General features: G+C 48.5%; 3 long non-coding RNA genes across 12 annotated transcripts in view; 1 reads left to right on the forward strand and 2 right to left on the reverse strand.

Moving 5' to 3' along the window:
* Positions 1-9,452: 9,452 nt before the first annotated feature.
* Positions 9,453-12,693, forward strand: LOC131418598 (uncharacterized). The gene is made up of 2 exons (XR_009222939.1): positions 9,453-9,622; positions 12,466-12,693. It is a non-coding gene; the product is annotated as an uncharacterized LOC131418598 (long non-coding RNA).
* Positions 12,694-13,007: 314 nt separating this feature from the next.
* The window catches only part of LOC131418596 (uncharacterized), a 49,603-nt gene continuing 39,425 nt past the window's right edge, over positions 13,008-23,185 (reverse strand). For 5 of the 10 annotated variants that reach the window (XR_009222934.1, XR_009222929.1, XR_009222930.1 and 2 more), the window contains 5 exons: positions 19,059-19,215; positions 18,851-18,908; positions 17,133-18,751; positions 13,662-13,744; positions 13,008-13,559 (listed from right to left, as the gene is read on the reverse strand). This is a non-coding gene — a long non-coding RNA (uncharacterized LOC131418596). Of the gene's footprint in view, positions 13,560-13,661; positions 13,745-16,857; positions 17,014-17,132; positions 18,752-18,850; positions 18,909-19,058; positions 19,216-20,579; positions 20,725-23,185 lie in introns of all 10 variants that reach the window. The other 5 variants (XR_009222932.1, XR_009222931.1, XR_009222937.1 and 2 more) reach the window with 4 other exon arrangements.
* On the reverse strand, positions 22,139-23,180 carry LOC131418597 (uncharacterized). The gene is made up of 2 exons (XR_009222938.1): positions 22,979-23,180; positions 22,139-22,300 (listed from the first exon to the last, which is right to left on the reverse strand). It is a non-coding gene; the product is annotated as an uncharacterized LOC131418597 (long non-coding RNA).

Here is a 23,185-nt window from a genome sequence, read left to right on the forward strand (position 1 = left end):
GAGAGGTGGGTGGTGGGGAGGGGGAATAGACATTTGCAAATTGTCATCATGTGAACGGTTTCTAAAGACACTGTGTAGGATGAGACCAACTCCAGAAGGAATGGAGAGGAAACAGAGGGAGGGTCCAGGGCTGTGATCTGGCTCTGCCACCAATTTGCAGTGTGACCTTGGGCCATCTCTCTGGGCCTCAGATTCTACAACTGGACATGGAGGGTTTGGGCCAGGAGATCTCTAAGGACCCTTTTCCCCGAATATTCACGGGCCTGGTTTCTTCTCCTGCACTCGGGGGTCCCAGACCTCACTCACACACGGCCACTGAGCCTGCCTCCCGGGCACAGGGCCAGGGTCAGGATCATGGGTATCTGACCCTGAAGCTGCCCGGGGCCCACACTCAGAAAGGCTCAAGCTTGATTTACTGCTCCGCTCTCACTGTCTTGAAACACTTCCTGATTTTTGAACAAGGGCCCTGCGTTCTCAGTTTGCACCAGGTTCTGCTAATTATGTGGTCTGTGCTGCCACCTGCCCTTGCCTTTCTGAGGTGAAGGGAGGCAAACTACCCCAGAGGGAGCAGGTCTGATGCGGGGGGTAGGAGCCACCTCAGGTTGCTGTGTGGCAGGACCCAGGACCCTGCAGGGCCTCTCTGTGGCATCCATGTCTCTGACATCACCAGCAGCACCCTCCCACCACCCCTCAGACTCTGATACCCCAGCAGTCCCAACACTTCTCTGTACAGGAGCTGAAGACTCAGCCACTACGGATGGACTGGCTCCAGTGACCCCCACAAACACAACAATGGGAGATGGTGGGTGGAGATCAAGGTCTTAATCCCAAAGACTGGCTTTGATGATGGGCTTTTAGGCACAATGCACTTAGGTGGAGCGCATGTGTGGGGGCAGGGGAAGAAAGTGACCCCAGCGAGAGGAAGTGACCTGCTCGAGAAGCCACAGCCAGAGAGACCAGCAAGCCAGACGGCACCAACCGGGAAGTTACCGCAGGCTCGTTTTGACTTCAGAGAACTGACTTTCTAACAATTCCTGCTGTCCCACAATGAAACTCTCACCTTCTGAGGGGCACATCCCTTTCCAGGGGTTGAAAGTACAGGCTCAGGTCAGGGACGCTGGAGGAAGGCGCAGGCTGAGCAGCTGGACTGGAGAAGTGTTTTCCAAACCAGAGGCCACAACGCAGTCATGGTCACGAATCAATTTAGTGGACCTAAAGCCGCCCCTGTTAAAATTGGAAAAGAGAGGAAAGAAGAGAAGAGAAGAGAAGAGATGAGGAAAGAAATATCTGAGTTTATCCCACACAGTAAGGGAAAGTACCATTTCTTGAAACTTTCAGCGTGTGTGTGTGTGTGTGTGTGTGTGTGTGTGTTTGCACTGGATGGCAACATAAAGTACGTTACTAACTGTGGGTGGTAGTCAAAAAGATCAAAATCCCTGGGACATTGGTCTCTAAGATCCTTCCAACTTTGCAGTTACCTGAGGCAAGATTCTTAGATTTTATGTATGAAATTGTGAGACCAGGATTCTAAGATTCGGGGCCGGCCCGGTGGTGTGGCGGTTAAGTGCGCACGCTCCACTGCTGGCGGCCTGGGTTCCGATCCCAGGCGCGCACGGACGCACCGCTTGTCAGGCCATGCTGTGACGGCGTCCCATATAAAGTAGAGGAAGATGGGCAGAGATGTTAGCCCAGGGCCAGTCTTCCTCAGCAAAAAGTGGAGGATTGGCATGGATGTTATCTCAGGGCTGATCCTCCTCACACACACACACACACACACAAATGGATTCTAAGATTCAGTTATTTCTTTTTCATTCATTTGCTTCGCATTTATTTAATACTTGTTCTCAGCCATGATGGGTGCTAGGGGCACAGAGATAGTCAGAACTAGTTCCTGCCCTCGAGTCGGTGATAGAGACCAACACTGAAACAGACAATTACAGCACTGCGGGGTAAAGGCTTCACAGCCCTGGGGTAGGATTGGTGCATATTTCACCCCACCCTGTGAGGGAGGTGCTTTTCTCAGCACCATTTTGCAGATGAGAAAATAATCGTCCTCAAATGATCACATACAGGGTTAGTCAAGGATCCCTAGCGGAGCCATGATTTGAACCAAAGACCACGTGAGCACAGGGCTATATTTTTAACCACTAGACCATTGTGTGAAGGGCAGGGGTGGGGGGTGTGGAGGCTCAAGGAGGAAGGGACTGACCGGGGCACTGGGGTCAGGTGAGGAAGAGGTCAGCAAAAGTGTCACAGCAGAAAGGACCGTTGAACTGTGTCTTGAAGGAAGAGTAGGAATTTGACGGCTTCCTTTCCTTAAGTGACAGCCCAGAAGCCATGCTGAAAATAGGAGAGAGTGTGGGATTTACAGCAGGAAGATCTAGTTTGATCTTTAGTCTAGCTTTTCCTAGCTATGTGACCCTGGGCAAATCACCTAATCTCTCTGGGCCTCCATTTCTTCATGTATTAAATGGGGGTTATCATGAAATTAGAGATAATGGATGGAATGCATCTAGCACTAGCACAGTGCCTGGCAAACAGTGGGAGCTTCATACTAATTGCAACCCATCGATGAAGTTTCCTGAGTTTGAATCCCAGCTCTGACCCTTACCATCTGGGTAACCTGGGGCAACAGGCCAACCTCACTGTGCTTCAGTTTCCTCATCTTTCAAGGGGAATAATAATAGTACCTACCACATAATGTTATGAAAATAAAATAAATCAATACCTGTGAAGTGCTCAGAAGAGTTTCGGGCACAAATCAGGTGCACGACAGAGATTGGCCACTGTTGATGCTTCTATGTGCTACACGCTACGATAAGAGCTTTATAATTTTATTCATTAATTAGATCAACAAACGTTCGTGGAGGTTTGCCATGTTCTAGGCAATGTTCAAGGTGCATCAGGGGATCTCAATTCGTTTAGGACATGGCGGAACCCTGAGTGTGACACGGAGCTTGTTTTCTAGGGGGAGGGGCAGTGGGGACAGGATGGGGGTGGGGGTGACATAGGTGGTGAGAAATGAGGCTGGAGAGGTGGAACGGGCCAGACAATGAAAAAGACATCATGTGATGTCATCCTGTAAGCTGGGGAGAGCCATGGAGAGTTTCAATCTGGGCAATTTTTATTCTTAGAATTTTTGATTCCCCAGTTGAAAACTCTGAGTCTATGTGTCAAAGTCTTTGTGATTCCGAGAAGATTATAGTCCTTTGACTTCATGACCCTTAATGTCTTTCACTGGCTGTAGTTCGATGCTACGAAACTGGCCACAACAGGGCCTTCTGGTTTCAACTCTGACATGGAAAGAGCTCGAAGGTTGTTACTCCTGTCCTTATGACAAGAAAAAGTTGGAGAAGCTAAAAATCAATGACTTTTCTGGAATCCCTCACAGAACAGAGGTTGCAAGGCAAACTGTCACCCCAAAATCTGGGGAGTCAGGTGCATCCAAAGAGATATGGTGCCCAAGACTGGCTTACCTGTAGCAATTCCCTAAGTCGGGGGGACACTTGAGGACTAATTCTGATGAAGTGCTGAAGGCTGAGTGTGGGCTAACGTATGAGCCAGAAGCTCCTGGGGATCCTAGTCATGGGGAATGCATGCCTCATACGTTTGCAGATTCTTCCTCCAGCAACCTCACCTCGTTCCAGTGGGGAGGTTCTGAGAGAGCTCCCCACGTGGCTCTGGCAGGGAGAGGTGGAGCAGCCATGGTGAAGCCTCCCAGACTCTTCTCCCTAATCTCCAGTGGAGAGGATTTTGCCAGAGGGCCATTCTGAGACTTTATCCCAGCTAAGACAAAAGGAACTCTGCACCAGTCCAGCCCTCTCCAGACTTCCTGTCTCATCTAGGGAAAAAAATACATACAAAAGCCATAGATGGCAGAGGAAAGAGGCTAAGAAGTTGTACCTGGGGAAGGGACCAGAAGTGGGGGAGGGGAGGAGCTCCATTCCTAGAACAGGAACAGAAATACTTCCAAAGGCCACACCTCTGAGACAAGATGTAAGCCCAGGAAAAGACTGAGACTTAACTAGAAGACTATGCCCTCCCTCCACCCCACTCTACCTTCGCACCAATAAGGCTCCAGTATAATAACAGAGATGACAGCTGGAAGAGCTCAAGACAGACTCTCCCAAGGAGCTGGACAAAGGGAAGCTTCTGAGCCAAAAGGGAGGAGAGAACAGGACACAGAGGAACAGGAAGCCCCGGGTGATTGAGCTATAGCAAGCATCAGATGCAGCCCAATTCCTAGCAAGGTTAACATCAATTCCCACACTAAAGGCCTATTTACCTCAGGACTTATCATCCTACACATCATGTCCAGCTTTCAACAAAAATTTACAAGCCACGCTGTATTAGTTTCCTGAGGCTGCTGTAAAAAACTGCCATAAGCTTGGTGGCTTAAAACAATAGAAATTTATTCTCACTGCTCCAGAGGCCAGAAATCCAAAATCAGTATTCCCGGGCTGGAATCAAAATGTCGGCAGGGCCGCACTCCCTCTGAGGTTCTAGGGGAGCATCTGTTCCTCACCTCTTCCAGCTTCTGGCAGCTGCCAGGATTCCTCGGCTTGTGGTTGAATCACTCTACTCTCGGTCTCCGCGGGCACATCACCTTCTTCTCTTCTGTGTGTCAATCTCCCCCTGTCTCCCTCTTATAAGGATTCATGTGGTTGTATTTAGAGCCCACCTGGACAATCCAGGATGATCTTCTCATCTCAAGGTCCATTATTCAGCCAAACGCCAAAAAAAATATATAGACTGAAGAGACAATACAATCATCAGAGGCAGATTCAGATATAACCCTGATGTTGGAATTATCAGACAGAGAATTTATAATAACTATAACTAATATGTTAAAGATTCTAATGGAAAAACATTCTCCAGGATACTATATATTAGGACACAAAACAGGTCTTAATAAATTTTAAAAGATTGAAATTACATAGAGGAAAAAGCAGTCTTTTAACAACTAGTGCTAGAACAATTAGATGTCCATATGCAAAAAAGAAAAAGAAAAGATCCTAGACATAGACCTCACACCTTACATGAAAAGTAACTAAAATGAACTCAAAATAGATCATAGACCTAAATGTAAAGCACAAAACAATAAAACTCTAGAAAAATCTCCTTGACTTTGGGTTTGGTGATGAGTTTTTAGATACAATACCAAAAATGCAATCCATGAAAGAAAAAATTGATAAGTTGGACTTTATTAAATTTTTGCTCTGTAAAAGACAGTGTTAAGAGGATGAAAAAAAAGGCCACAGAATGGGAGTAAGTATTTGCAAATCACACATCTGATAAAAGATCATATCCCGAATATGCAAAAAACTTTTCTAAAACTCAACAATAACAAAACAACCCAATTTAAAAATGGTCAGAAGGTATGAACAGACACCTCACCAAAGAAGATATCCAGATGGTAAATAAGTATATGAAAAGATTCTCAGCACCATTTGTCATTAGGGAAACACAAATTAAAATAAAATGCAAATTAAAACACTACTACATACCTATTAAAATGGCCAAATTTCAAAAAACTGGCACTACCAAGTGCTGATGAAGTTGCAGAAGAACAGGAACTCTTATTCATTGCTGGTGGGAATGAAAAATGGTACGGTTACTTTGGAAGACAGTTTGGCAGTTTCTTACAAAGCTGATCATAGATTTATCATATGACTCAGCAATTGTGTTCCTAGGTATTTATCCAATTGGTTAGAAATATGTTCACACAAAAGCCTGCACACAAATATTTATAGCAGCTTTATATTCCTAATAAAGCTGGAAGCAGCTAAGATGTCCTTCAGTAGGTGAGTGGATAAACAGTGGTATATCCATACTATAGGATACTATTCAGTGATCAAAAGGACCAAGCTGTTAATCCACACAACAGTATGGATGAATCTTAAATGCGTATTGCTAAGCGAAAGAAGCCAGTCTCAAAGGTTACATATTGTTTGATTCCATTTATATGACTTAGAAAAAGGTAAAACTATAGAGATGAAAAACAGATCAGTGGCTGCCAGGGGTTTGGAGAGAGGGAGAAGGTTGCCCAGGTGAAGCACAGCGGATATTTTAGAGCCATGAAACTATTCTGCATGGCATTGTGGTAGTGGATCCATGACTATCCATTTGTCAAAACTCATAGAACTTTACAGCCAAAGAGTGACTCTTACTAAATGCAAATTTTATAAAAGAATCTAACTATATTACAAATGTATAACACAGTCTCACTTAAGGGTGTGGGGAATACATGTGCTGACCTAAATAAGTTTAGAAATAGCTGGAAATAATAAGACTAAAAACCAAAAGAACTGTCCATGAGCACTGTACTCTAGTTGGTAAAGTTACATCGCATGGGCATATGGGTTGACAATTCTGAAACTCCCGTAACATGTGCACTAGAATTGAATAATTAAGTAAATGGATGGCAGATGGTGGGAGGCAGATTTCTCACCATTCAAGCGAGGGGTTATAGATAAGCCAGGAGAAAAGGATAGAATGAACAATGTGAATGGATTCAAGTTGGAGATATTAGCATGAACTTGTGTTTAGCTTAATATAGATGCTAATGGATAGATATAGAAATAATTACAGTTATGTGTATACACAGGCTAGTATACATACATATATTTCCTATCTCTGCCCACTGAGAGTGGCACCCAGTAGCAACAAGCACAGATCTTGGTTTCTAATACTATTCTCCCATAAAGGATCCAGTCTCTGTTTGATTCTAGGGCTGGAGCAGAAAATATACTAGATGAGCTTGGAGGCTCTTATAGAGCCAGAAAGCAAGGAAGTGCTCAAAAAAAAGAAAATGATGAGGGTACATCAAAGGGACACAGGAGCCAACATTTGTCTCCATAGCCAAACCTGAAACAATTTGAGCAACAAAATACATAACATAGTATTAGATGATGATGCACAATATAAAATAAATATATCCATGAGTCTATATCGATATAATAAATGGTGGAATAAGCAAATAACAGAAGAATTCCAAATAACATATGCCCCCTCAAGGAGGTGGAGAATAACTCTAAGTGTGGGCAACGCATAGTGACTTCGTTTTACAGAGAACAATATGGAAAGGGAGAAGAAAAGAGTAATATTCTAGTGGAGAAGCCTGGCAAACCGTGCCTCAGTTAGGTGATAAGGTTAAGATCATTAATGTTAAGTGATGTTGATGGCATGTTCATTTGATATAATGCGATGCAAAATGTCACAGTCACTCTCATGAGAAAAACAGTCTAATCATGGGAAAAACACCCAGCGAATTCAAATTGGGGGACATTCCACAAAAAACCTGACCATTTGAGGAGTGCTGGTCATCTGTCAAGGTCATCAAAAACAAGGAAAGTGAGAAACTGTCACAGCCCAGAGGAGCCTAAGGAGGTATGATGTTTAAATGTAATATGGGATTCTGGATGGGATCCAGGAACAGAAAAAAGTTGTTAAGATAAACGAATGATATCTGAACAAAGTATGGAGTTTAGCTAATAGTATGTATCACTATGGGTTCTTTAGTTGTGACAAATTCACCACAGTAATACAAGATGCTAACAAGAGGGGAAACTGGGTGTGGGGTCCACAGAAACTCTCTGTACTATCTTTGCAACTTTTCTGTAAATCTAACTATTATAAAATAAAAACATTATTTAAATACATTTTTTCATGACCACAATAGTCTATATCCCCTGTGTCATACCCTTTGCAATGTGACTTTGCCATTCCTCCTTTGGAGGGCTGGTTTCCATCTCCCCACCTCTTGAATCTGTGCTAGCCTGTGATTTTCTTGGACCAATAGAATGTGATGGAACGTGATGCCGCTCATAGAGACTCCAGAGGTCTTGCATGTTGCGGGATGATGAGAGACACATGGCCCAGGGCCCCTTCTTAGCCAGCTGATAGCCAGCCAACTGCCAGACGCGTGGTTGAGCCCATTCTTCCTAGACAAGCCAGCCCCCAGCAGACTCGCCCTCTGATCCCAGACACAAGGATCCAAGGCAAAATTAGCCCAGCCTGGCCCAGATCAGCAGGGCCACCAGTGATCCACATGAGCAATAACAAAAGCTTTTTGTTTAAAGCTTTTTGTTTGTCTTACAGCAATAGCTAAGTGATTCACTCAAACCCCAGCATATGTACAAGGTTATTTGTTGTAACATGGTGATTACAATTACAATGTTACAATGTTAATGGCTCATCAATAGAAGACTGATCAAATAATTACAAGAGATCCATACAGTGGAATATTATGCAGCTGTTCAAAAGCATGAGGCAGCCATGTGTGAATCAATATGGAACAAATTCCATGACACATTTTTAAGTGAAGCAGCAAGATGCAGAAGAGTATATAGAGAAAGCTACTGATCCTGTAAAATATTTGTATTTGCATAGACTTTCTGATGGAGGATACACAAGAAGCATATGACAATGGCTGCCTCTAGGAAGGGGAACTGGGTGGCTGGGGAACAGAGTGGAAGAGAGACTTCTTTTCACTCTATTCTTTTCTTTTGAATCATGTAAATGTGTTATCTATTCAAAAATAAGCAGAAGAATGAAAAACACTCCTGTGCCTTTCAAATTCAGTCTATTATTCTCTATTCCCAAGATTCCCGAGATCTATCCTGACCACAAATAGCTGTGGGGGAACCAGGCTGCATTTTCTCCCTCCCTCTTCCAGACAGCCTCCACCACGTGCCAAGCGAAGCTTGTTTCTCTGGTTCACTTGTTTGTCAGCTTCACGGGAGCGGCACAACCTCGCCCGCCACTGGAGGGCAGCGTGAGGCCTCCTTCTCGGCTGGGAACTGCGGAGAGATCACGGTTGGCCCTGAAGAGCAGGCTGGCTCCTACAGAAAGGGCTCTGGCTTTCCGTATTTAAAAATAAATAAATAAGTAAAAATAATAATAATAATAAAATTCATCCCAGAACCCCATTCCAGGCACTGGAGCAGCCGGCCATACCTTTTCCCTTCCCAGGGCCAGCCAGTGCATCTTCCGCGGGGCGGGGTGAGGGGAAGAACAGAGAGATGACGCGAAGCTCCTTGCCCCTCACCTCTACCCGCCTCTATAAAACCATTTGGGGAACTCCCCCTTCAGGCTGATGAAGACTAACAATCTTTATACTCAGGAGACCCGGGGGGTCTGCCACTGACCCCCTGTGCGACCTTGAAAAATCTCCTTCCTACTTTGAACATGTTCTGCATCTGTAAACTGGAAGTGATGATCATAAGAATGAATTAAGCACCTGATTTGTGACGTTGATTGAACTAAGCACCTTATAGACTGTTTCAGTCCCATTTTACAGATGAGAAAGCTGAGGCCTTAAGAAACAGAGTAACTTGATCTCAGCAACACAACTGGCAAGTAGTGGAGCAGGTTTTGAATCCAGGTTTCCCTGGCTCCTGAGCCCCTGCTCTCAACGCTTAACTTATCCTGCCTCCAAGGGCTGATGGGGCGTGGGGGGTGGGGTGATTTCAAAAGAGAGGGTGGCTGAGAAAAAGCGTTGGAAAGGGGCAACGGAGCCCATATTCTCTGAGCCCCTTCTGCGTGCCAGGCGCGCACACCTCAGGGAAGCTGCTGTCCCCTGGAGATGGCCTTGTGACATTCTCGCGCCAGGGTCGGACAGGTGAGGAGACCGAGGCCCGCCCTGCGGAGGAGCGGGCTGGGGGCCGAGACCTGGAGCCGCCGCTGCCCGGCTCCTTCCACTCCGCTGCGCTGCTCCCGCGCCGCGGGGCCGGTGTCCGAGGCGCGGGGTGCCCGGCGGCGTCGCCCTGCTCCCACGCCTCCGCGAACAGCCCAGATGAGTCGGCAGAAGCGCGCGCCGTCCAGACGGCGGTTTCCGCCGGCCGGGGAAGGGTCGGTCTGCGGGCCCTCGGTGGGCAGCGCCCTCTACCCACCCGCCGTCCGCCCAACCCGCTCCCGTCCCCGCGCGAGGAGGGGCGCACAGCTGTGGGGCGCTGGAGCGCACCGGACACCCCCAAACGGGTCCTTCCAGCAAACGGAGTTCCTGTTTTCATGCTATTGCCTTTGTTCGCCCCCCGGGGACCGAGACGACGGAGCCGCAGCTGACGCGGGCTGCGGGCCGCTTTTCCGCCGTCGCTTCTGTGGGGCCTTGAAAGACAAACGCGCTGGGGACAAAAACGCCGGCGCCGCGGAAACCGGCGGGAGCAGCGCTCCGAGCGCGTCTCTGGGCCGGTCTGGGAGAGCACTCTGCACCACGGAGGGCTGGTCCCCGCAGGCCCTCGCTCCGCTCCGAGCTACTCCACCCCTGCCTCAGTTTCCCCATCTGCACAGGGAGTGTTGTATCTAAGAGCTCAGCCCAGTGCCAGGTCCTTGTTGGAATTTGTTTATCCAGGCCCTGTGGGAGGCGGCGGGGAGCAGGGCAGGCAAGGAGACTGCAGTGGGGAGTTAGCGTTTCAGAGAGAGAAGGAAGACAATAAACGAGTAAAGAAATAAACAGACAAGATAATTTCAAATAACAACGAGTGTTAATATAATAGCAAGCACAAATATACTGCTTATGCCAGGCTCTGTTCTAAATGCTGTAAATATGTGTGTTACCTCGTCTAATCTCACAACAAACCTATGAGATAGATAAATTATCTATCCCTTTCACAAATGGGAAAACGGAGGTTGAATCATCAATTCAAGGAAAATGAGAAGTTGAATAATATATTCATGGGAAAACGGGTTGAACAATTTACTCAAGTGTCCGGTAGATAGTGGAAACCAGATTTGGACGCAGACAGTTGGCCCGTTAATCATTCCATTCTACCACTTCCCGCTGTGCTAGGTAGGACCTAAAATGTGGCATTATCAAGAGAGCGCTGGGGCTAGAGGAGAGCTATTCTCAAAAGGGTGTCAGGGAACGTCTCTGTGTCATGGGGCCATCTAAGCTGCCTGAATGATGAGAGGAACCAGCCATGCAAAGAGCTGGGTGCTCCGGGCAGAGGGAACAGCAAGGGCAAAGGCTTTGCGGGGAGAGGAATGGACTTGGTATATTTCAGAAATGTAAGGAAGGTCCAGGGGTCTGGAGCTGAGTAAGCAACAGCAAGAGGTGGGAGAGGAGATTGCAGATGGCCAGCCGCCAGGCGGAGCAGGCTTTGCAGGTCTTGGCAAGGAGCTGGGATCTTATTCCAGGTGTGACGGGAAATCATGTTGCTGTGATGGCTGCAGGAGGTGTTGTATGGATGAACGGGTTGGACTAGGTGGCAGAGGCCCTTCCTGCTCTGCCAGGCTTGGGCTGGAGGAGGAAGTTGATCACTCAGGCCTTTTTCTTTTTTTTTTTTTTTGCAGGGAGAGAGTCTCCCTGAGCTAACATCTGTTGCCAATCTTTCCCCTGCCCCTTTTTTTTTTCCTCCCTAAAGCCCCAGTATGTGGCTGTATCCTGGTTATAAGTCGTTCTAGTTCTTCTTTGTGAGCCACTACCACAGCATGGCAACTGACAGGTGGGTAGTGTGATTCTGCAACTGGGAAACAAACCCAGGCCGCTGAAGCGGTGAGAGCACCAAACCTAACCACTAGGCCTTCAGGGCTGGCTCACTCAGGTCTTAAACATGCCCCCTCCCACCTGATCTCCTGGCCTCTAGGAGATTCATGTTGACATTCACCAAGTCCCTAGACCTTGGTCTCCAGCACAAACTTGGAGACATCAGATCAGCTAAGCCCTCATCTTACAAATAGGAGTGAGGCTGAGGCCCAGACTGAAGGAATGCGTCCCCACCATTCTAAGGTCAGGGAAGGTGTCTGCTTCATTCACTGATGTATGCCCCCCTTAGACCCAGGCAAGAGGGACCCTACCCTGGTCCTCATGTTTTAAAAGGCCTCTCTCTGGCCATCCTCCAGCTGCATATGTCCCCATGGGGCCAAGGCAACATACCCACCCAAGCCTGCGCCCCCTTTGTAGACATACTCCGTTTTTCCAGAATCCCTGAGTTCCCTGCCCAAAGGTCCCAAGCCTGCTTCCAGGGCCTGTGCAGGCCTCTTTCCAGTTTGTTCTCTGGAGGCAGAACCCTAGGCCCAGGGTTTAGCCAAAGGGCAGTGTGGAGCATGGGGGTGAAGGGAGCGTGGACAGGCAGCCTGGGGTGTCTACACACATGCATGTGGGTCTGCACGGTGCAGGGTGGAGCTGGGGATGAAAAGGGAAGGGGGCAGACTAGAGGCCAGGGGATGGGGGCCAGCTCTCCCCCCTCCACTCTACGTTTCAGTGCAGACGTCTGAGGAGTCTGAGGTTTCCAAATGCAACCTGGCCTTCCAGGTTGTTACGAAGTGACATTCATGGCGGAGAAGGATAGGACATTTTAAAAACAGTGTATTAGCTTGATTTATAACGTTTAAATATTTAGATTTTGGGGGTGAGTGGGGCCCAGGCTCCACCAATATCAGGAGCGGGTCTAGCCTAGCGCACCAAAGATAGTCAATATTTATCAAATAGATGGATTAATCTCATTTAATTTAATCCTCACACAGGCTGTACAAGGGAAATAGCATCGTCTGCGTTTTATTGATGAGGAAACTAAGGCTCGGAGAGATTTCGTGACTGGCCCAATTCATCATGTTAGAAAGTAGCAGAACTGAGCCTCCAGCCCTAACACGTCTGACGCCGTGTCTGATTCCAAAATCCACTGCAATTGGTTCATGACAAGTTCACACCCATTATGAACACATTAAATATATTATAACTGTTTGAGCATGTCACTTGTAGGTCTAAAGCACTGTTTATATTACATGAAAATGGCCTTCTCTTCTTGATTCTTACTTTATCCTCTCAGGCACTTTAGAAGCTAATAGGACAGAAGCTAATGCTCCACTTAACAAGGTGGGGAAACTGAGGCCCTGAGCCATAGCCTAAGGTATCATCAAGGCTTAAACAGATAGGGTTTACTTTTCTTGTGTAACAAGAAATCTGGAGGTGGCCAGACCAGGGCTGCTGTAATTGTTGCATCATCCTCAGCAAACAGCTTCCTCCTTACGGTCTGTTCAGGTTATTTATTGCTACTTAACAAACTACCCCAAAACAACCTCCATTTTATTATTTTCTACAGTTTTGTAGGTCAGAAATTTGGGCAGGGCTCAGCTGATCGATCTTTCTGATCCATGGGTGTCAACCAGTCGCTCAGTCGTATTCAGCTGATGGTTGGGCTCATCTGGAGGGTCAAGATGGTTTTACTGGGGTGCCTAGGGCTTTGGTGGGGATGACTGAAACACTTAGCTCAGCTGGGTCCCTCTCCCCTTCCATGGAGCCTCAGGGCCTCTCCGGGTGGTCTCTCCAGCGGAGTGGTTTGACATTTTTCCATGGCAGTTCATGAATCCAAGAGGCCATAGCAGAAGCTGCCAGTGCTCTTAAGGGCTAGGCCTAGAATTGGCAGAGCATCATTTCCACTATACTCTGTTGACCCAAGAAGTCACAGGCCAGCCCAGATGCAAGTGGAGGGATAACAAACTCTTCCAAATAGACTCTTCCTCTCGAAGGAAGGACAGTCAAAGAATCAGCAGCTATCTTTAATTCACCACATGGTCCAAGATGGCTGCTTGAGCTCCAGTCATCATATTTCAAATTCCAGCTGGCAAAGAAGAGAGGAATGACATATATACTTTCTCTTTTAAGACATTTTCTAGAAGTCACACAAAACGTTTCTCATTGGCAAGAACTCACATGGCCATACCTAGGATATGGAAGGGAAGCAGGGAACTGTAGTCTTCATCCCAGGCTGTCATGTGCCCAGCCGAAAATTAGGGATTCTATTGACTAAGGAAGAAGGGGAGAGTGGATATTGAGGAACAACTAGAAATCTGTTCCACCGTTGGATTTTTTGTACCAACAGCCAAACACATTCCTAATGGACATGTTTCATTTCCAATCTTTTCCCTCCTAGTGCATCCCCCACATTGTCACCAAAATAATCTTTCCTTTTTAATTATGTTTTATGTTCGTAAAAGGTAAATCTTTTCATCATTCCCATGCCAACGGCAAGTGGCTGAAGTTTTTTGTGTGAGGGCCATGGGATTTGTAAGGCCTGAAACAACAGTAATAGCATCTGCCACACACCAGGCACAAGCACGATATGAACGTATCTTACTCGATCTTCACAGTAACCCGATAAGAGAGGATCACATAGAGGAAACAGAAGCCCAGTGAGGTTAAGTGACTTTCCCCAGGCCACACATGAGTAGGTGCAGGTTGGAGATTCAGATCCTTGTCTGTCAGATTCCAGGGATGTGCTGAAGCCCCCACACATGTGAAGCCCGGGGACCACTGACTGGTAACCACCCTGGAGCATGGGCAAGGGCCATGCTTGGCACGTGGGTGTTAGAAGAGGCAAACATGAGCCTGTAGGTGCCCCTCCTCCCTGCCATCCTCTGGTCCAGAAGCCTGCACCAAGCCCCAGCATATTTCATGAAATTAAACTGGCACCAGGACTTCATGCATTCCATTTCCCTTACACCCTGAAGGAAGCCCAGCCCCTGAGTAGGAGACTTTGCAGAACTGGCTGTGCTGCTAAACAGTGGTCAGGGGACAGGCCCAGTGACCGCCCGGCTTCTCTGGGCCCAGTTAAATGAGGCGCCTTCCAGCTCTGAGGTTCTGTGTTCTGACCCCAGGTTCTTCTTGCCTTGACTTCACCCCGCTTGAGAACATTGGGTGGCTCCCAGATCCCCTCGGGTTCAGTTTTACCCTGCGGGGGAGTGGAGGAGGTTATGGGACAGCAAACCTGGATTCACATCCTGGTTCCATCCCTTTGGTGAGTCTCAGTTCCTGCATCTGTCAAATGGGAGCAATAACCCCTGCTCTGCTAACTTACCCAGGTGCTGAGGACCACACAGGATGAGGGATAGGAATGGTCTTTGCAGACCAGAGCTGGTGAGGCACGCAGAACCCACTTCAGCCCACTGCATTTAGGGGACTAGACATTCGTCCCCTTGGAGGGCAGGGAGAGCTGGGGGGGCAGGGGCAGGGAGAGTGCTGCACCTGCCGGGGAGTTCCTGCCCACGACCTCACAGAGAAGTGGCCCAGAGTGGGCATTTACACATAGGTGCCTGTCACGGGGTACAGTGACTCAGGGCAACGGTTCTGGAGCCAGACAGAGGTGTGTTTGAGGGGCCCTTGGACAAGTCACATGACTTCTCTGTACCTCCATTTTCACATGTATAAGGTGGGACCGGAAAGGGAGCCTATCTCATTGGGATTTCGTGGAGAATTGAATGAGAACATGCCTTTAAAGCACCTCACTTAGTGCAGATACTGTCCAACCGGTAATAATGACAACAATAATTAACTTTTCTTGAGCTCTAATTAAATACTGTACTGTAAGTGTTTCATTGATCAGATTATATACTCCTCAGCACAACCCGAAGATGTAGTTGACATTATTATTCTCCACTTGTAGATGGAGAGGTGGAGGTACAGTTAGGTTGAATGAGCAGCCCAAGGTCACAGTAAGTGGAGGAGGCCGGGTTTAAACCCAAACCCAGGCTGTCTGACCCAGACTCCACCTTAATCCATGTGCCAGTGATGTTATAATTACTGTTGCCGTTACTATTGTGGACCTTATATTCTGTACCCATAGCGTCTCCGCAACTACCACAACAGCTGATTGGAGCAGAAGTCACCTGACCCAAAGGCTGCCAAACTATAGGCTAGCCAACAGCCAATGATATAGCCTGATGCAAAAGCTCCACCCAGCAGGGCTGAGTGCAATTAACTAAATCAATCAGCACCAATCCTGGCTCCCATTTGGATCTGAATTGCAGAGAGTTGGGACAATGCATAAAAGCTAAAAGACCCAACAAGATCAGATAATGCAAAGACAATGTGATGGTACAGGGGCAATGAGTAAGCCAAAACCCTGGGAGAGAGAAAGGGAGCAGAGAGGAAGAGGTGGTGAAGACCAGCAGACCCTTGCTGTGGAGGGGTCACGAACTAACTCAGTCCCTGGAGCACTGGGTCCTGAATGAGTTCCCAGTGGCTAAACCACATTTTGTGAGGCGTGGTCACAATTCCTGCCCTCTAATCCCCGCATGTATCTTTACAACAACTCCCAACTCAATGGCTGAAGTTAACCTGAGAGTTTCTGCTCTTTTCAACTAAAATCAGGCTAGCTCAGCCTTCACCTTTAACCTTCAGGTAAATGCTAAGAATTGGAAGAGGCAAATGGAGAGGAGGAATATAGAACATCCCCCCATGACCCCCAGGCCTGACACTGGCCCAAGGCCCAGAGAAACAGCCCGGCCCAGTTCCTGCTACACGGGGACCCCAGGCCAGTCCTTGGTCCACATCTCCATCTACGATCATGCTCTTATGCTCTGCACCCAGACTCATGTGTCCAGCAGATGACTCCACATCTGCATTTTGTGTTGTCCAGGCATCTCAGATCTGTCCAAAACAGAGCTCCCAACCATCCCTCCAAAACCCACCGCTCCTGCCGGATTTCCATTCCAGGAAGTGCCAACCACGCAATTCTAGTTGCTGAGATCAAACAGGTGTCATCCCTGACAGCTCTCCTCGTCTCATGCTCCAACATTCCTTTGTCAACAAATCCTCTTGGCTCTACCTTCCAAACGCATCCATAAACTGGCCACTCCTGACCATACCCGGCGGGACCACCCTGGTCTGAGCTGCCATCCTCTGTCCCCTGGGATGACTGCACCACCCCCTGTTCTGTCCTTGCCTTCTACGCTTGTTCCCCACTCAGCAGCCAGAGAGATCCCGTTAAAACAAAAGCCAGATCTTTCACTCTTCTTGTTAAAAACTCACCAATCGCTCCCCTTCTCACTCAGGAAAAGCAAAGGTCTTTACAAAGGGCTTCATGTCTTGCACGCCTAGCCTCACCAGTTTTCCCAACAGACCCGCCTCCCTGATCTCACCTGCCAGCCCTGTGCCCCACTCTCCTCCACTCCAGCCACACAAGATGCTCGCTGTTCCTGGAGGGAGCGCTCCTACCCTGGGGCCTCTGCGTGTGCTGTTCCCTCGGCCTGGAGTGCTCCTCCCGCATGGCTCCTCCCTCACCTTCTTTGGGTCACCTAGGCAGAAGGGCGTTCCCTGGGCACCTTATTAACAATTGCCGCCCACCCCAGTCTCCTTCCCCTGCTTTATTTTCCTCTGTAGCACGTGACTCGCTCTGACATGCTATGTATCTTACTGTTTATTGTCCGGCCCCTGCTCTGGAGTTCAACTCACGTGGGGAAGCATCTTCAGCCATGGTGTTACCTCTGTGTCCCCACGGCCTAGAACACAGCGTCCGGCATGGAGAAGGTGCCCAGTGAATCTCTGCCAGATGGGCAAAGAAGCACACATAAGAGGACTTCCCGAGACATCCCGGCCCAGCTGCCACCCTTGGGGTGTTCCCACGCCTGTCCCCTTGCTTCCTTGATCCTTTTAGGGGTCAGCCCCAAGGCCCTGTCCCCAAACATGAGAACCAAGGAGGAATTAGTCCAAACAGGCGGGGATTTCTTTTTAAACATAACTTTTTTTCCCTTAACACAAAAGTCTTTGTGTCTCGGCTGTTGGCTCTTCTGACAAAGCCCACCCCACCCTGAGAGCTTGGTGCTGGACTCTGTGTTCCCGCCAAGGATCCGCTGTCGCAGGATCACTGTGAGCAGGGCTGGCTTTACAGGCGGTTCCGGGAAGCTGGGGTGCGTCACCTCACTGGGCACACACCTTACAACCCCCCCCGCCCCCCCCAGGAAGGACTCAGTGTAGATAACTGGTGAGGCTAGTGACAGATAATGGGTCATTGTACTATTCTCTCCATTTTTCTGTGTTTTGAAAATTTCCTTTAAAAGAAAAAAGAAGTGTTTTCTCTGAGGTTCCTTCTCCCCCGCACATCCCCAGAGGACTTCCTCATGCCCTCCCACCATCACCCACCCCACAACTTCTCTTTTCCCCTCCTTCTGGTTTGAGGAGGGAGCAGTTCAGTTCTGCTTACCAGCTGCCTCTTGATGCTCTGGAGTCGTCTGGGGACATTTAAAAACCTTTGATGCCAGTTGGCCCCCCACTCCCCAAGATTTGGAACCAAATGGTCTGGTGTAGGGGTGCTGCGCACTGAGTGTTGATAAACGCTCCCTAGGTAACTCTGGCACTTTCCAGAGTTGAGCAACCATCTTGTCAACCCAGAACCATCCTTGATTCTTTGCGGCACCAAGAGGCCTCCTATTAATAGGGCCTCCTTGGAAGGCAGGTTGACACCACCTTTTGTCACCTGAGCCCATCCCTGGGGTCCCACAGCAACCGCCTAAGGGACTTGAAGAGTTACTTCTTCCAAACCCAGACGATGTGCTCCATTCACCACAGGGTGCCTGGTGGATGATACTCTTTCCGCTATCCTATGACACATGGGTTCGCTGTCACCATTTAGAAGGTGCAGAGAAGCTCACAGGAGCTGACCATAGCCCCACTTCAGGCCCAGGCCCAGGAATTCATGAACAGAAAGGATCCATTGTCCCAGCATCACTTTAAGGGAACAGCTAAAAGATACATTCAAAGGGCCCTGATGATAATGAGTATGCTAATGTGATTTCCATTGGGTGCCTGTGCTACCTCTAAAAACGCTGTCTGACCTTCCTCGTGGATTCAAAGCTTTCATTGAAGTCAACGGGGGATTTAGGTTAAAATAACATTAAAGTTATCACTTAAATGGATGAAACTGGGGAGTTGTCAGTGAAAGGTGAGTTTCCCATTGGCCCTGACACTGCTGACCTTGAGGGGGAATCCCAGGCCCTGGAAGGTTGTGAGCGGAGCTTCTGGCCAGGCAGCTGGTGCCTTCCGGGGGGACCGAGACAGCAGGTGTTAAATGGGGGTCTCTTTTACATGACAAATGAGCTCTGGAGGCCTGGGTTCAAACTCAAGCTCTCTACTCACCAGCCAGGTGACCTTGGCAAGGCAAATCCTTTGTCTGGTTGAGCCTCAATTTCCCCATCTGTAAAATGGCATGGAAAAAACCTACCTTGCAGAGTTGCTTCCAAGGTTAAAGAAGTATGTATGTGGGAGGGGTCAGGAGCTCCCCACCCTCCCACCAGAATCCCAGGCTCCCATCTCCCAGCGCTTCCCCCCTTCACTCAGCACATACTTATGAAGTGCTTCCTGGGTGCCGTGCACTGTTTGGGTGCTGGGGATTCAGCAGTGAGCAAAACAGATGAAATCTGCTCTCAGTGGAGCTGCCATTCTGGTGGGGGAGACAGACACCAAACACACAAACAGGCATAGTCAGTAAATGGTGATGAGTGCTGTGGAGAAGGAAAAGAAGAGAGGTGCTTAATGAAAGGGGCAGATCTTTATAATCAGACAGACCCTAATTCAAATCCCAGCTCACCCCTCGCCGCTGGGTAACCCTGGGGAAAGTGATTTTATCTCCCCAACACTCTCCTCATACATTCAATGAGATCCATTGATCATTCATCCACCCATTGAACAAATATTTACAGAGTTCTGTCTTGTGTCAAGCATTCTTTTGAGTGCTGGGGAGGCCACAATGAATAAACAGACTAAAATTCTTGCCCTTGGGAGCCTGAACTCTGGAGGAGAGAAATAGACACTGAACAAATATACACATATTGGAGGATGAAGGAAAATAAAGCAAGGTGAGGGGTAGAGAATGATGGAGAAGCATGCTATTTTATGTTGGGTGGTAACTGGAGGCCTCTCTGAAGAGGTGACACAATGGGAGGCCTGAAGGACCTGGGGTGTTAGCCCTGCGGGCATCTGGAGGAAGAGCATTTCCAGCCAGAGGAGAAAGCAAGAGCAAAGGCCCTGAGGTCAGCCCATGCATGGCTGGTGGGAGGATTAGAGAACCAGAGACAAAGTATGGGATGCACCTGGCATGGCACCTGGCTCAACAGATAGCAATTACTATCTGTGCCCCTTTCATGAAAAATGGGGGCATAAGTCATTTTCCACTGTCATTAAACTTCTTGAGGGTTCTGCAGATTGACAACTTTTTCATTCGCCTTTCTTGTTTTCTGAGTGAGAACCAGCGAGTCAAACTCCCCAGCCCACCTGCCAGCCCACCCTTTCTGTCTCCAGTCTGAAGCCAACAGGCGTGTTTGACATGTGGTAGTGGCACTAGGGGGAGAGAGGGTGTAAGGAATGATGGTCATTAAATAATAATGGCAGCATCTTGCATTTCTTTCCCCTCCATAGCCTCACAAATTAGACGCCCTGGAAATGCTGTGCCCGTCGCCAAGATGCACCTCCATCTGGGGTGGAAGGCAACATCTGCTAAACAGCTGCATCTAGTTTAAGAGCTGGTACTTAATTGAATTGCTCAGCTCTGGTTGGGGCAGGCAGAGCTGAGAAGGAAGGGGCGGGCCCAGTCACAAGCATATATTCCACCTCTCCCCAAGTTGACCCACCTCCTCTCCCACAGTGGCCCTCCACACACCTGTTGATCCCGCCAACCCCGACATCTACACCTTTCTGAGACATGCCACGCTCGTTCATGCTACCTCCTTGCCTTTACTCAAGCTGTCCCCCTGCCAAGAACACTCTCCTCCTGCCTGTCTAGCTCCTCCATGTCCTTCAAAAGGCCCAACTCAAACACCAACATCTCCTCCAGGAGGCCTTCTCCAACTCTGCCGGCTCAGTGAATTACCTCCCATGAGCTGTCGCAGCACGTTGTGCATTCCTTCACCAGAGCATTCAGACCATTATCTTGCAATGCCATGTACCCTGCCATTTCGTGAGCTCCTTATAGTTGGTTACCATGTTTAATTCATCCTTGTAATCCCAGCGTTGTGCTGGACTCCCGATAGACACATAAGTTGGTTAATAAATGGATGGATGGATGGATGGATGGAGGGAAGAGGGAGAGAAGAAAGAAGGGATAAATGAACAAACAGATGTATTGCCACTGTCTAACTCCAAGCCCCCATCATTTCTCGTTGGGACAAATACCACAGTCTCTTACTGGTCTTCCAGCTTCCACTCTTGCCCACAATAGTCCATTCTACTCAGAGCACTCAGGGATCTTTTAAATATGGAATTACATTATATCACTCCTCTGTTTAAAACCTTCCAGTAGGTTCCAGATTCCTAACCCTAGCCTACAAACCCCTATAGGATCCAGCCCCTTCCTGCCCTTCTTATCTCATTTTCCTACACTCCAACTGCTTTGGGAACCAGCCAAGCTCTCTTTCTCACCTCAGGACCTTTGAATCTTCTGTTCCCTCTGACTGGGACTTGCTTCCCTTGGCTGTCTGTAAACCTGGCATCTTCTTAGTCTTCAGGTCCAGTTCTAATGCCACCTCCTCAGAGAGGCCCCTTTCTTTACCCTTCAAGTTAAAATATCTACCATCTTGATCCCCAAAGGCAAAGGGAGTCTGGTCCAGCCAACTAGGGCTTTGGCTGCTGAAATCCAGCCGGCCCCCCAGATCATCAGCCTCACCTGGTAAGGATCTCTCCCCAGGGCTAGCCACAAGCCACCCCTTCCCCTGGGGGCTCACTCGTCTCCATCAACCAAAGATCCTTCATGAATGGGCTTGTCTGGAACTGCTGCAATTAAACCATCAGAGCAACATTGGACCATTTGTTTACTACGGCACTTAGAGCTGGAATGGCTTGTTGTTTTGACAGTTTCTATTTTCAGCTCCATTTCCTAGGGGTAGCAAGCAGAGGGTGGGCAATGAATCCTGGTCTATTCAAGTAAAAAGATGCTTCAGTGAATCCTAGAATTTCAGAGTTACAGAATTCTAGAATCATTATCATGGAATGTGAGAGCAGTAAAAATCCGTAATTTTTGTTATTGGTTCCTAGATTCATGGGATTCTAGAATCTTACACAACAGAAAATAGAATCTTAGTGTCAAATGAGTTTAGACTCAAAGTCGTAGACTGATGGGGTCTTAAGAGATTCTCTCACTTGGTTGAGTTCTCTGCTCCAGGATCATCTCCTCAGAAAACCTTCTCTGATGGATGACCTTATCCACAATGTACCCCACACCCACGCCCAAACGCTGCCACTCTCTACTGTTTTATTCTGGTTCATTTGTTTGGTAGCGCTGATCACCACCTAACATCTGATATCTTTCTTTGCTTATTTGCTTATTCCCTGCCTCCCCCACACGTTAAATTGAGGTCAGCACCTCTGTTTTGTTCACTGCTTAGAAAGTACTTAGAACAATGCCTGGCATGTAGTAAAGACTAAAAAAAAAAGTCCATTCATCCAAAATATTTATTGAGTCCCCACTTCACGCTGGCCCCTTGGAGATGATCTTGTCTGAGGATGGTTGGTAGGTCTCATTTTGCACTGCAAATCTGGTTGATAGTAGGCACCCAGAGGCTGTGCTGGGAAGGATTCTCTGGGCTCATCCAAGCTCTGTGGGGGAAGGGCGATCAATTAGCAATGTCTGGCATGGACCCAGCAACGAGAGAGGCAGGAATTTCTGCTCTGGCCTCTACTCTTACACTTAACAAAACTGAGGTCCAGAAGGGGAGGGGAGTTCACCAGGGTCTGCAGCTTAGGGGTGCTGCAGCCAGGATTAGGACCCTCCATCTCATGTCTCTGCTCTCCAGCCCCAACTCACAGCACTGGCTCCTGAGCCTGAGTCTCTCCCTTGGGCACAGGTTTAATGTCCTCCCCCACCCCCAGCCTTTCGGCTTTCCCTCCTCCCAGGCCTTCCCAGGAGTAAGAGGCTGCTGGACTCCCTGGCCCTGAACCCCAGCCTGGGAACCCAATTCTGGAACACTGCCTGAACGCACAAACCAGTTATTTTTAAAAATCCAAAAAGGAAAGGAAGAAAGAGAAAACTCAGTGCTGCAGTCTCTGCACCAGCCCCGGCTGAGAGAATAGAGACTTGAAAGGAACAAAGGGTTTCCTCAAACACGGCAGATCAAGGGCTTGGCTTGTGTGGAAACCGGTAACCGACCACCGCGCTTTGTGACAGATCTCTCAGAAGGCAGCGGCCTCTGTTCCTGCGGAGGTTTGGGGCCGGGGGGGGGGGGGCGGGGGACAGGGGACACCCTCCCCACCCCAACCCCAAGTCAGGCTGCTTACAATCATAGACTTCGAGAACTCCTGGATGTTAGGGCCTCAAAGGCCCTAATAGAACCTGAAGTCTCATACCCTCTCCATCAGACGGGCAGGCAGAAGCCCTGGAGGGCTCAAGGGCACTCAGGGAGCCACGGGACAGTGCACTTCCCTCCTGACCAGGTCCCCTTACTCCTGGAGTGGAGACCCATTAAGTGCACCCAACCCCCCTCA

The sequence above is a fragment of the Diceros bicornis genome, chromosome 19 (assembly GCF_020826845.1).
Source record: "Diceros bicornis minor isolate mBicDic1 chromosome 19, mDicBic1.mat.cur, whole genome shotgun sequence".
NCBI classification, from domain to species: domain Eukaryota; kingdom Metazoa; phylum Chordata; class Mammalia; order Perissodactyla; family Rhinocerotidae; genus Diceros; species Diceros bicornis.